At 36.1% G+C, this 15,199-nt stretch overlaps 1 long non-coding RNA gene across 2 annotated transcripts; it reads right to left on the minus strand.

The window, feature by feature from the left end:
* Positions 1-12,424: 12,424 nt before the first annotated feature.
* LOC110225824 lies at positions 12,425-14,010 on the minus strand. 2 transcript variants are annotated; one of them, XR_002329954.1, is made up of 5 exons: positions 13,912-14,010; positions 13,766-13,828; positions 13,574-13,681; positions 13,222-13,308; positions 12,425-12,546 (listed from the first exon to the last, which is right to left on the minus strand). It is a non-coding gene; the product is annotated as an uncharacterized LOC110225824 (long non-coding RNA). The 2 variants fall into 2 exon arrangements; XR_002329953.1 differs by having other exon boundaries at positions 13,762-13,828.
* Positions 14,011-15,199: the final 1,189 nt, after the last annotated feature.

Below are 15,199 nucleotides of genomic sequence, written 5' to 3' on the forward strand. Positions count from 1 at the left end.
ATACCATCCACCTTTTCGAGCATTCAAGCGTTTTTTAAGATTGCTGAGAATGGTTTTGTTGGAAGCTTCCGCTTGTCCATTTTCTTGAGGATACCTCGGCGTTGAGTAGCTAAGTTTTATTCCCCAAGCGGAACAAAAATCTTCAAAATCATTTGAAATGAATTGAGGACCATTGTCCGTTACTATTTCGTAGGGAACTCCATAGCGACAAATAATGTGCTTCCACAAGAATGTCTTTACTACGGAATCATGTATGCTTATATAAGCTTCAGCTTCAATCCATTTAGAAAAATAGTCTGTTAGAACTAATAAGTATTGGACGCCTCGTGTTGAACGATGCATCGGACCGACTATATCCATTGACCACCTCATGAAAGGGTATGGAGCGGATATAGATGATAGAATTTCAGATGGCTGGTGAATAAGGGGAGCGTGCATCTGACATTTTTACACCGTTTGGCGTAATCGATGCAGTCTGAAATCATAGTTGGCCAGAAATATCCTAACCGCTTGATTTTGAAAGCCATTGCTCGTCCCGAAGAATGACTACCACAAAGCCCTTCGTGGACCTTGCTTGTCACTATTTCAACTTCGGGTCCGAATATACATAAAAGATACGGATCAGTGACGCCTCGCTTGTACAATGACTCTTTAATTATACAATACTTAGCGCTGATGATTTTTAATTTGCGAGCTTGCCATTTGTTCGATGGTAGTTCTCCATTAAGAATGAAATTTTTGATGGGTACCCTCCAGTCAGCCCCCCAATCATTAGCGGAAGTATTATCCTTGAGTATAAACTTCCTTGGTTCGGGTTCGGAAGGAATATCAGGATCTTCGATTGTCTCCTAAACCTCCACATCAACTGGAAGTGACTGCTCGGTTTGAGATGGTTTTTTAATGGGAACCTCTTGATCCTTTAATTTTCTTCTTGGCTTTCTTTTTGGAAGTTCCAATGGTGGAGTAAGTTCGTCATCATGAGACTTTATTCGTGATCTCGTGATGACAAGTGAACTATTTTCATTTCCGGAACTTGGTTTTGGAGTTTCGATGTATTCGGCCTCCGAAGTGTTATCGTTTTCTGTTTCTTCAACCGAAATACTTCGCGCAGAAATTCATTCAACTGGGATAACTCGTTTGAATTCAGGGTCTGAGGTAGAAGCTAGGGCAGCTAAAGCGTCTACCGAAGTGTTTTCTCCTCTAGGTATTCGAACTAATTCGAATTCTTTGAATTTTCCGGCAAATTTTTTGACAGCCGAAAGATAAGCTTCCATTCGAGGAGCCTTAGCTTCGTAATCTCTAGCGAACTGGTTTACAACTAGCTGAGAATCGCAATAAGCTATTATTTTTTCTGCTCCAATTGCAAGAGCAAGCCGAAGTCCTGCTAAGAGAGGCTCGTATTCCGCTTCATTATTTGAAGCCGGGAACATTAATCGAAGTGATTGTTCAATTATTTCTTTTGTCGGAGTTTCGAGCCTAATACCGATTCCGGATCCTTGTTTAGAAGAAGAGCCATCTACATGTACTTTCCATGTGGAGTCCGTTTCAACAAAGATCCCATCATCTAATGGTAGTTCGGTTAGAAAATCAGCCAGGACTTGTGCTTTTGCGCTAGTCTGACTTTTGTATTCTATATCGTACTCATTGAGTTCGATTGCCCATTTCGCCAATCTTCCGGACTGACTTGGACCGTGAAGAATTGAGCGAAGTGGATGAGAAGTTAAAACTTCTATCGGATGAGATTGGAAATAAGGTCTGAGTTTTCTAGCAGATATGTCTACTGCTAAAGCTAATTTTTCCATCATGGTATATCACGTTTCTGGACTAGTAAGAGATTTACTTATGTAAAAAATTGGCTTTTGTTCACCTAGGTCCTCTCGAACTAACACCCCACTTACGGAATGGTTAGAGATTGAAATGTAGAGATAAAGTTTTTCATCTGATTCAGGTTTTGAGAGAATCGGCGGTGTTGTCAGATAAGTTTTTAATTGACCAAATGCTGTTTCGCATTGATCATCGCATCAAAATTTTTTGTTCCCTTTCAAAATTTAATAAAAGGGGAGACATTTATCGGTAGACTTCGATATGAAACGATTTAATGCAGCAATTCTGCCTGTCAATCGTTGGACCTCCTTAATGTTTCTTGGCGAAGGCATAATGAGGAAAGCGTTAATCTGATTAGGATTTGCTTCTATTCCTCTTTCCATGAGTATGTACCCCATGAATTCTCTGGAAGGCACGCCAAAGGAACATTTGGCTGGATTTAATTTTATTCCGAACTCGTTCAAAATTTTGAAACACTACTCGAGATGTGTGATGTGCTCGGATTTCTTAAGGGATTTCACGAGCATGTCATCTATATAAACTTCCATCGTTTTGCCCAAATGTTCTGCAAAGATTTTGTTAACTAAACGTTGGTATGTTGCCCCAGCATTTTTTAAACCGAATGGCATAACTTTATAACAGTAGATTCCTTTATCTGTTATGAAGGATGTTTTCTCTTCATCTTCGGGATTCATCATGATCTGATTATACCCAGAAAATGCATCCATAAATGTTAAAAGTTCGTTTCCGGCCGTTGATTCTACGAGCCGATCGATATGAGGGAGAGGAAAACTGTCTTTTGGACAAGCTTTGTTAATGTCGGTGAAATCGACACATACTCTCCACTTTCTATTTTTCTTTTTGACTACCACGGGGTTTGCTAACCAGTCCGAGTATTTTACTTCTCTAATTGAACCAATTTTCAAAAGCTTATCAACTTCGTCATTGACCGCGTGAGCTCGGTCAGTACCCAGTTTTCTTCTTTTCTGCTTTATCGGGTTAAAACTGGGATCAACGTTTAAATCATGGGTGATAATACTTTTGTCGATTTCGGGCATATCTTTTGCCAACCAGGCGAAAGTATGTTTATTTTCCTTTAGGAATGTTACCGATTGATCTTTGATTTCTTAATCTAAAGTAGTACCGATTTTTACTTTTCGATCTGGAAATTCGGGATCAATTTCAATTTCAGTAGTAACTTCATTCGAATTGACACCACTTGGGTAACGCGAGGTGCTCTCTTGCTTCGCGTTATCATTAATTGCTATTTGAGCTTTAAACGATGTCCCATGAGGTAGCAAGAGCGCGATGTTTCCTGATCACCTCGAATGGTTCCGATTCCTGCAGGAGTAGGAAATTTCACGCATTGGTGATAAGTTGAAGGTATAGCCTTCATTTGGTAAATCCACGGAGTTCCAAGAATTATGTTGTAAGCGGCCGGTCGGTCGAAAACAATGAATTCTACGATTTTTGGAACCCTTTCGGCAAGTACTGGTAATTTTATGTTTCCTAAGGACATGGAAGTGTCACTTGTGAAAGCTACCAATGGTGCTGGCGGACCGATAATATCGGCTTTACTGATTCTCATTCTTTGCAAAGTGCTTAGAAATATGAGATCTACCGAGCTTCCAGTATCAATTAGACACCTAGTTACTTCGAAGTTCGCAACATCTAAAGTTATCACAAGAGTATCGTCATGAGGTCCTGTTAATCCTTGAGTATCAGAATTATCGAAAGAGATAGAAGGTGTTTGTTCACTTGACTGGAAACCCACAGCGGTTTGAATTGCTGCTGATTTCTTGTGCCTTTTGATTGACCTGATCGAATCTCGGCATAATTTGGATCCTCCCATTATAACATCGATCCTTTTCTTAGGAGTGTTCGGAGTTCCGGGCCCATTGGGCTTATGTTTCTTTTCAGGAGGATTGGACACTTCGGAATCTTCTTTTTCCTTATGATAAGATTCCACAAACTCCTCGATATTGAAATTAGCGAGCTCTCCAGCCGCCCACAGTTCGGTGAGGTGCTTTTTGAGTACGCTGCAATCTTTGGTGGAATGCCCATTTACTCTATGAATATCGCAATAGGCACTCTCATCTCTAACCCAAGTATTAGGAGAATTGTATCTTCCTCTGCTCGGGGAGGGTTTTCCTACAGCGTTAGTAGCAGGATTAACTCCAAACCATTTTTGATCTTTTGGTTCGAACTTTTTAGTTGGATTTCCAACGACCAATTTTGCTGGACGATGTTTTTTAGCGAGGCTAAGCTTTTCTTCTTCTGTCTCCATCTAATTAGTAGCTCTAAATAAAGCGTCTTGGATGGTGCTCGGACGATTGATGATGATTTCTTCCCGGAATCGAGATTCATGCCAGAGTCCGTTTCTTAAAGCAGAAAGGGCAGCAGCGTGCGATACCCCAGGAATTTTGGCTATCACTTCGTTGAATTTAGCGATATATTTGCGAAGTGGTTTGTTCTGACCTTGGGTTAAATTCCAAAGATCTGCATCAGAGGTTGCCTTTTCCATAAACATGGAATACTGTTTTAGGAATGCGGAAGACAATTCCTTAAAACTATCAATGGATTCAGGCTCCAACTGAGTGAACCATAATAAAGCCGATCCGGACAGATTCTCGGAGAATAGTTTGCAATATCCAACATCTTCCTCGTCTGGTTCTAGATCAATTCTACCAGCAGCGATCTGAAAAGCAACGAGATGATTTTTAGGATCGCCTTTACCATCGTAAGTTGGTAATTTGACCTTTCGAGAATCTTTGATACGAAGGTTCGAGATTCTCGAAGTGAAGGGTGTTCGTCGAGTTTCTTCGATTACTCGATCGATCTCAGGCGCCGAACTGGTCGCCTGATGAAACTTCGACTTCATTTCATCAAGCTCTTGACGAACTCTGACGAAATCATCTGAAAGGATGACATCAGGATCTTCCATAAGGAGTCCTTCGTCAATAGCAGGATTTCCCTGATTTTGGGGATTTTCATCCCCGGTTGGATTGGACCCATCTCCTACGGTTGCCTGATTGCTAGTACTAGGAGGACGGCCTGCAGGAGGAGTTTGAGTGCTCCCGGTCCTGTTTTGTAGGGGAGTCTGGAATAGCATGCGCTGATACGTTGTTCGCGCTGAAGACAAATTATCTAAACGGCTTGAAATAGTATTCTGCGCGTTTGACAAATTTGTCTGGGTGGTTTGAACACTCGTTAAAGTTTGCTCGATTGAATTCAACCTCTCACTAAAAGTGGTGTTGGCATCAGCGAGTGTACCAATCTGAGTGGTCAAATCGGTGGTTGTCTGAGTAAGCAAGGCAATTGCACTGCTCAAAGCTTGCTGATCAGCCATAGTTTCTTGGTTTGAGAAAGAGAGATTTTGAGATTAAAGAGTTTTGCGGTAACTCCCCACAGACGGCGCCAAAATGTGGATGTAGGATTCACACTCGATTGTCTTTAAGTATTTTTGCGGAGAAAAACTCTAAAATCAAAGGATGAAAATAAGAATTCGAAAAGGAAAGTAACCAAGAAACCAAATAAAGTGAAAGAATTTGATAAGAATAAAATAGTAAAAAGCCTTGTGAAATTGTGAAAGAAAAAGTATGTTGTATTGCTTGATCGTAAAAGGTAAAAGATTGTCTGTCCCCCAAACACATGCGTTTGAGGTTGTTTTTATAGAGAAAACATGATTAATGCGGCTATTTACTACTCGTAATCATATTGATCCGCATTAATCACATAAGTTACATTTTGACCGAAACGGCTTGAATTTGAACCTTGTCTTGGGCTTCGCGTGGGCCTTCCGAACTCTTTCTTGCTGACTCCGAACTCCCGTGCTTTGATGCTACCGCGAGCCTCGAACAATATTCTCCTCGCTTCGGTTTTTCTCTATGCGAACTGTATGCTGGATCAGAGCGAACTCCGTACTGGTAAAGATCGAACTCCTTTAGTAAATTGAATCGAACTCCCAACCGGTCAACTCCAATAAAGTATTTAGAAATCCAAGAGGATTATTGTGTAATAATGACGTGGACATATGCAAGTGGATCCTACCGAAAGTGTGTGGGATCCGACCCCAACACCAACTACTTTTATGCGTCTCCCTAATAACGAAAATTTTCATGTTGCAGTCTACTTTATTCTAAATAACTATACTCTGGTACCGAGTTTCTCGCTTCAGAGATGATATTCATGAAGGAAATGTTTACAATATATCCGAATTTCAAGTGGATGCTAGCTACGAAAAAATACAAACTAAGATGTTATCCCCTGTTATTAAATTCTTAGATGACACCATTAACCTTATGGAAGAAAACGTCTCTCCAATTCCAAATGAGATGGGTTTCGACAATATAGTTATTCTTGCCGGAACAAACCAACACTTACTTGGTCAAGTTTCACAAATCTCCCTAAATCTATTTTTTCAAGACCCATTGCCTTGTCAATATATTCATCCTATAATTTGCAGATGTTGTTGGAGAAGTAAAAAAAGATTCAAGGATCTTATCTAGATGTCATATGAAGAACAAAATAACTTTATACATGCATTTAGCTGAGTAAGTTTTTTTACTTATTTTTTATATTTATTTATTTGTTTATGCCATATATTTTCCTCACAAACATATTATAGATTTGCACATATTCATAGTGGAAAGATATGGAGATAATATCAAAATTCAACAATATTTCGATCATTGCATCCACTGATTTATAAGTTGTATATATACATGTATTTGCTTATAATAGAGATAATATTTTTTGGAAAAAATATCGAAAAATGCGCGAACTTTCAAATTTGGGACGAAAAAAACATGAACTTTCGAAATGTCATTTAAATCATAAAGTTTAGGTTGACTTTTTGACAAAATAGTGAAGTTTAGTTTGACTTGGGCATTTCGGGCATGCCGTTAAATTTCCGTTAACCAGAAGATCACGGTGTTAAATTTCCGTTAGAACTCTCCGTTGAATCAAAACGACGACGTTTTGAAACTCTGAAACGACGTCGTTTCATTAGAAAATAAGATGGAAAAACTGCATCCACCAAGAATCGAACAGCTGACCTACTGGACTAATGAGAGGCGCTCAACCGTTGCGCTACGATAACATTTTGGTATTGTACCAAACCGAACATATATATACTAACAAATAACTATGTACAATTAATTAAAACTATATACAATTAATTAACACTAAAAAAACTAAAAAAAATACTTCCAAACATACACAAATATTAAATATACTTACTATAAATATATATATTTTGAAATTTTAAATACTAATTTTATATATAAAGATTTCTTCTTTATTTGGAAAATTATTTTTTCCTAAATTATAAAAAAAACAAAACTGAAACTTATATAATATAGAAAATTAAATGGATGGGATCATACCAGCACTAATGCACCGGATCCCATCAGAACTCCGCAGTTAAGCGTGCTTGGGCGAGAGTAGTACTAGGATGGGTGACCTCCCGGGAAGTCCTCGTGTTGCATCCCTCTTTAGGGTAAACACTACTCCTCCTAATTGGGCAACCAATCAAGGTGTTATTTAATAATTAATGTGTGGTTGACAAAAAAAATATATATATATGACATCAAATTTATACAATCCTTCTCACATACATTAAATATAGGATTAAATATTGTATAAATTATAGGATTAAAGATTGTATAAATATATATCATATATTTATATGAGAAGGATTGTATAAATTTTATATTTATGTGAGAAGGATTGTATAAATTTTAGGGAAATTGTTAAAAATACTCCTTTTGGTGTGCCCCTTTTCAAAAATGCCCCTTTTAGATGTCCATTTTCAAAAATGCCCTTTTTTAAATCTGAAATTTTTATAAAGTTTTATTAGGTTTATAAGGTACTTATGAATTTTAACTACTACTTGAAGACTCGATCCAAGTATTTATAAGGTTTTATAAGGTGTTTTTAAAGGTTTTACAAGTTATTTTAAAGGATTTTTAAGGTTTTACAAGATATTTTAAAGGTTTTTAAAGGTATTTAAAATGCATTTATAAGGTATTTATAAAGTATTTATAAGATTTTAGATACATAGAAATGTAGTTTGTGTATGTTTTAATAATATTACATACATATTTGGGTAAATCTTATATTTTTAAAAGCATTTTTTATAAGGTTTTAAAAAATGGGTATTTTTGAAAAGTGGCATTGAAAAAGTGGCATTTTTGCAAAAGCCACTAAATTTTATGTCATATATTTAATTTACTATATTCTATAAGTTTCAGTTTTGTTTTTTTTTATAATTTAGGAAACAATTTTTTCCAAATATAGAAGTAAATTTTATATATAAAATTAAATATTTAAAATTTCAAAATATATAATTATGGTAAGAATATTTAATATTTGTATATGTTTGGTTATTTTTTTTAGGTTTGTTAGTGTTAATTAATTGTATATAGTTTTAATTAATTGTACATAATTATTTGTTAGTATACATATGTTCGGTTTGGTATAATACCAAAATGTTATTGTAGCACAACGGTTGAGCGCCTCTCATTAGATCAATAGGTTAGCTGTTTGATTCCTGGTGGATTCAGTTTTTTTCTATTTTATTTTCTAATGAGACGACGTCGTTTTAGAGTTTCAAAACGACGTCGTTTTGATTCAACGGAGATTTCTAACGGAAATTTAACACCGTGATCTTCTGGTTAACGAAAATTTAACGGTATGCCCGAAATGGCCAAGTCAAACTAAACTTCACTATTTTGTCAAAAAGTCAACCCAAACTTTATGATTTAAATGACATTTTGAAAGTTCATGTTTTTTCGTCCCAAATTTGAAAGTTCGCGCATTTTTCGACATTTTTCCAAATATTTTTTACACTCACACCAAAGCAAAACACTTTTATTCCATCATTCTATTTACACATGCTTATAACAACGCATTATTTTAATCATTTAGATTTTTCATGTTTCAAAAGATATGACGCCACCAAATAGCATTCTCTCAAGGATCTACGATTTAATTGAACTAATAAATAAAATATTAGCGAAAGGTTGTGAATCTTCAAATTAGAAGTCTACAAAGAATTATATTTACGTCCAATATTGCGTTTACTCCGGCAAGCCTACTTGTTAAACATACTTTTAACATAAACCCCAAGATCTTAAACATCTATATTAATCACATAATAGAATCATAAAGAGGGTTCAAGAAATACCTCCACTCATTGTAGAAATGATGCTTACTTGAATGGTTTCTTGAAAGTAAATCTTCCTTGATCAATAGTTTGTAGACTTGAGAAGGAAATTCTTAATCTTTATGTAGGAGATAAGGTTTCTCTCCCCTTGCTTATAAGTCTTTCTTTTTAAGTGTTGTTTTTTGTTCATGATGTTTGTGATGGAGCAAAGCATCTATTTATAGGTGGGGAGAGGACCTTATTCCTCATTAGGGTTTTGCCTTAATTTAATCTCAACCATCCATCAAAGTAGAGATCAAGGCTTTGGTGACAAGTGTGAGGACATGTGTCTAGCATTGGTTCTTTACCTTGGTCCCAAAGCTAGTCATAGCTTTTTCTCCAAGTTATTAACCAAAGCATGACATGTGGCTTAGCACTTGTCCCTTAATGACATGTGGCTTACCACTTGTCCTTCTCTTATTGTCTACTACACTCATTAGGGAATTAACTTCTTAATAACCAATTCTTTTGGTTACCACCAAATGTTTATTAAAAATATAACAATCCCATAAGAAACCAATTAACTATAAAACCACTTTCATGGGTAAGAAATAATAATTTTCTTACATTCTCCCACTTGGTCGTTAGTATAATGGTTTTATTCCGGAATCATAAGGCCGGCATAATATGTAATATTTTACATTTGGTCTTTCATAATTGTCTTAGCTATTTTAGTAACCAATAAGAGTCATGGCGGTCACACATCATTTTGCAACATGATTCCTTCCATGTACTACTGTATTGACTACTTTCATAGTTAGACCATAAACATAAGTAGGAGTTATCTTAATGGTCTCTTTTATGTCTTTATATATAGACCTATTCTGTTATCAATAAATCCAACAACAATAATGTGTACACATTGGAAACAGAATATAAAAGATGTAAAAGTCACAAGAGAGCTCTAGTAAATGTCAAACATAGGCTAAATCATAATCAGACAACATAATTAATTGCTATCCTCTAGACTCATACTTTCAGCATGCTTCATAAAGGTTTTTGGAGGTAATGCCTTCGTAAATATGTCTGCAACCATTAGTTCAGTGCCTATGTGTTCAATGACAATCTTTTCTCTTTTAACATCTTGCTTAAGTAATAGATAAAGCTCATAGCCCCAAACTCAGACACGAGTTAGAGGCTTGATTGTCACAGTAAAGAGTTAGAGGCTTGTCAATAAAGCTCAGAGCCCCAAACTCAGACACGAAATTCCGTAACCAGGTTCCTTGAATAGAAGTTTCATAACATGCGACATACTCAGCCTCCATGGTGGATGTATAAATTAACTCTGATTTCTGGCTTTCCCATGAAATGGCACCTCCATTAAGAAGGTACACATAGCCGAGAGTACAATGCCTAGAATCTTGACATCCACCAAAATCTGAGTCTGAAAATCCAACCATTTGTGGATGTGTTGATTTTCGATATGTCAGCATGTAATTTTTTGTTCCCCTTTAGATATCTCAAAACTTTCTTTGCAGATTTCCAATGAGTAAGTCCTGGGTTACTTTGGAATCTACCCAACATTCCGACTGCTTGGCTAATATCAGGTCGAGTGTAGACATGAGTGTACATTAAACTTCCCACAAGAGATGCATAAGGGTACTTTTGCATTTCATTATGTTCCATTTCGTTCTGTGGACTTTGCTTAAGGTTAAGATTATCACCTTTTTGCATAGGAACATTATTAGAAGAACACGTCATCATGCCAAATCTCTCAAGAATTTTGTCAATATATGCTTTATGAGACAATCCTAAAATTCTTAGTGATCTGTCACGGAATATTTCAATTCCTATCACATAGGATGCCTCACCCATATCTTTCATATCAAAATTCTTAGAAAGATATCTCTTAGTCTCATGTAATAGACCGAGATCACTACTAGCCAATAATATGTCATCAACATACATAACCAAAAATATGAACTTACTCCACTAATCTTGAGCTATATACATGGATCTACTATGTTTTCTTTGAAACCAAACTTCGTAATGGTTTCATCAAACTTTAAAAACCATTGCCTCGAAGCTTGTTTCAGTCCATATATTGATTTCTTTGATTTGTAGACCATATCTTTTTGACATTCGATTATGAAGCCTTCAGGTTGACGCATATAGACTTCTTCTTGTAAGTCTCCATTAAGAAAGGTAGTTTTCACATCCATTTGATGTAACTCGAGATCATAATGAGCTACTAATGTCATGATACTTTTGAGTGACTCTTTTCTTGACACTGGTGAAAAAGTCTCATTATAATCAGTGCCTTCTTTCTGATTAAACCATTTGGCTACAAGTCTGGCTTTATATCGTTCCACATTGCCATTACAATCGAGTTTGGTCTTAAAGATCCACTTACACCTGACTGCTTTGTGTCCTTCAAGCAATGAAACAATGTCCCAAACTTCATTCTTAACCATCGAGTCTATTTCATCTTTAGTGGCATCAATCTATTTATCAGAATTAACATCTTTCATGGCTTGTGAATAAGAAACCGGATCTTTAATATCCCATTCTTCAGATTCTACTTAATAAAGTATGTAGTCATCAGAAATAACAGATCTTCTCTGACGAGTTGATCTTCTTAATGTTGGTTCTTCTTGTACTACATGATCATCATTGGCGATGCTTTTATTATGGAGTGTGTGATCATTCAATGGATTTTTCTCATTGTTTAACGGTTCAACAATAGGAGGATTTTCAACATTCAGAACTAAGGGTAAAGGGATATTAATCCCTATTTCCTGAATGATCACATCTTGAACTTTATCACTTCCACTAATCTCGCCATTCTCATAGAATATGGCATTACTAAGAGTTGGACAATAAAATCTATATCCTTTAGACTTCTCAGGGTAACCTATAAAGAAACCACTGATCGTTTTGAAATCTAATTTCTTTTCATGTGGATTGTATATTCTCACTTCAGCTGGACATCCCCAAACTTGGAGATGTGAAAGACTAGGTTTCCAGCCTTTCCACAGTTCAAAGGGTGTCTTTGGAACTGCTTTGCTTGGAACCTGATTCAAGATATATACTGCAGTACGTAATGCATCCATCCACAAGGATATAGGTAAGTTAGCATGACTCATCATGGATCTAACCATTTCCAAATAAGTATGATTTCGCTTTTCAGCTACACCATTATGCCATGGAAAACCAGGCGTTGTGTACTGCGCAACAATTCCTAATTTCTGGAGAAATTTGGCAAATGGTCCAGGATGTTGTCATGTTTCATCATATCTGCCATAAAATTCACCAGCTCTATCTGACCTTATGATTTTCACTTTTCTATCTAATTGCCTGTAACGCCCCAAAAATTTAAAAGAATTTTTGAAGCATTACTAAAAATAACATAACAAAAATACTACAATTTTCAAAATGTATAAAGTTGAAATCTCGTAAAAACTCCAAATCTCAAAACAAAATAAATTAAACTTTGGAAAATCTACCAAGTCTCGCTCTACGACCGAAAAATGAACTCTAAGCCTCAGCTGCACGCTGCTCCTCCTCAATGCCCTCTGCACGGAATCAGAACTTATGTGAGCGAATAAATCGCCCAGTGAGACTACAAACCCGACGAACAAGTACCAACACGGTCTGATCCCGCACAGAATAATGTTCACGTGTTTGTACCAACATACATAAATTCCAATTTAATTACATATAAATAAAATAAATCACAGCAGAAATATACTATCAGAAATACTTAATCAAATCATAAGAACAGAATAATATCATCAGACAGAATAATAACATCAGAACAAAACGACCAGGTATCTAGCAATCAGAATGGTACAACCCCAGCATTGGTCGACCCAAACTATATACTAACAGAATTTTTACATAATATACTCGATAGGGATGCTGGCCCCTAACGAGGTGATAAGGAAGTACAGTCCACGACATTAACCGACCTCAATATCACTAACAGACTAACAGAATACGGAATACATCTGTTGGCGATGCCGGCCGCCACAGATTGCTCAATAGAGCTAGTTAAATCAGAATAGCATGTTGATACCGGTCTTAACAGAATAACATATTTCATCATCATAATCATATTCAAAATAATAACACTAACACATATAATTAATTTTCAAAATTCAAACATACAAATAATTCATATCTTCTTTCCACCATATTCCTAAATATTATACAAATGTATAATAACTAATAAGGGAGTTAGAACTCACCTGGAAAGATTTTCGGACCGAAAGAGTGGTTATTGGCAATTCTAGATACGTCCCAAACCACCAATTAATTCACCTAAAATCAACCGCCTATAAAAAAAATCCATACAATATATCATCAGAAAGATAATTTCAAGAGAAATCATAGTCAGGTATCAGATTTTTCAAAACCGGTATGAAAGCAGCCGAACCGGTCCGAATTACAATCGGTTAAAATTCTAAACTCAACCAATTCAAAATTCGATTTCCGTCTAGTATTTGACAGACAGGCCATCCCAAAACCGGTTTAAAAAGTTCCAGAACCGGTGTTTATAAATCCGGATTTGACTATAACCAACAAAATTGAAATATTTACCAATCAGATTCCGATCAATTCCGACTTCCGTTTGATGAGATGTCAGTGGCGTTGGATCCGTATGAACGAGAGCTTTCTAACAAGGTATAGCTCGAGTTCTAATTCTTCCTGAAACAAAATCCACCATTAAAGAGCTTCAAGCTCACTTTTATGGAAGAAAATTGAAGAAGGAAGAAGATGAAGCTTACCAACCTCTTCCACCAAGGCTGAAAACGACCCACAACTAAGGCTCTATTACGAAGAAGAACAATCAACCTAAGTCACAACAAAATCCGGTCACAAGTTTCCCCAAAAATTGATCAAAACGGAGATGGTGAAGGAGGGTCTGGAAAACTCACCAAAAACCCTAAATTGACAAGAGATTCGGCTTCTAATTTGTTGGGGCTTTAAAACGCATATATATACGACATATTAGGGTTAAGAAACGAAGATCTAACTTGCCAAATACTCTCCCTTCGATTTCGGAAATGCTAAACTCGAATTCCCCATTTTTCCCCTTTTTGCACTTTAGTCCCTGGACTTTTTTCTATTTACAGATTCTGTTTCAAACTTCTGAACCGATCAGAAATCCCCTAAAACAGACAGTATTCAAATGGATCAATTTAACCCAAAATCTCTTTTTCTCTATTCTTTTAATTATGGGTGTTACATTGCCTCTCAAATTCAGTAATAAATGCCTCTACAACATTCACAGATTGAGATTTTTCATGCAATAGATAAAGATAACAATATCGTGAATAATCATCGGTAAAGGTAATGAAATACTTTTCACCTCCAAAACTTGGAACATCAAAAGGTCCACATACATCTGTATGTATGATTTCAAGAAGTTGTGTACTTCTTGTGGCTCCTTTCTTAGTGTGTTTAGTTTACTTACCCTTAATGCAATCTATACACTCTTTAATATTGGTAAAATCAAGATTCGGAATGACTCCATCTTTTACCAATTTTTTAATTCTTTCATAGGAAATATGTCCTAATCTTTTATGCCACAAGAAATATGATTCATCAGTACATGTGTTTCTTTTATGTCTACTTTCAATAAGCGAAGAGATATGGGTTTCATAAGGTTGTGTTGATTAAGAAAATCACACAATGAATTTGTTTAAAGGGGGAAAACTAATTCAGTTAATTCTCTAGCTATTTGTGATCAAAGACTCGAATAAAAGGTGAATTTGGTTTCTTAGAGAAAAAGTAAGGGTTTTGCTCAAGAACAATCAAGAAAATTAGGGTTTTTGTGTAAAAATTGCGGATCCTTTGAATAGAGGACAGACCCCTCTATTTATACATCATTGAGGCGGTTTAGGGATATGTTAAACTTCTAAATCTTCGGGGTCTTATCTTCTACTTTTCCTTTCTTTTCGCGATTCTTCTTTTCTCTTAAGGAAAATTTCTCTTTTCTTGAACAAGGAAGTCGGTTTAGGCGATCTCCCTTCTTCGAGTTGATATCGCCAGGCGACCTTCTTTCTTTAGCCCATTAACATGCTTAACCGGGATACCCTAGTTTTAACTGAAATTTTATTTTTATTCGCAATTCCTCCGGTTTAAGCATGTATTGTCGGAGGTGCTAATTCCTGCACCAACAATTAGTCCCCCTAAGTTCGGGAAATCCGAATACTTAAACTC

The sequence above is a fragment of the Arabidopsis lyrata genome, assembly GCF_000004255.2.
Source record: "Arabidopsis lyrata subsp. lyrata unplaced genomic scaffold ARALYscaffold_8, whole genome shotgun sequence".
In the NCBI taxonomy this organism is placed as follows: Eukaryota; Viridiplantae; Streptophyta; class Magnoliopsida; order Brassicales; family Brassicaceae; genus Arabidopsis; species Arabidopsis lyrata.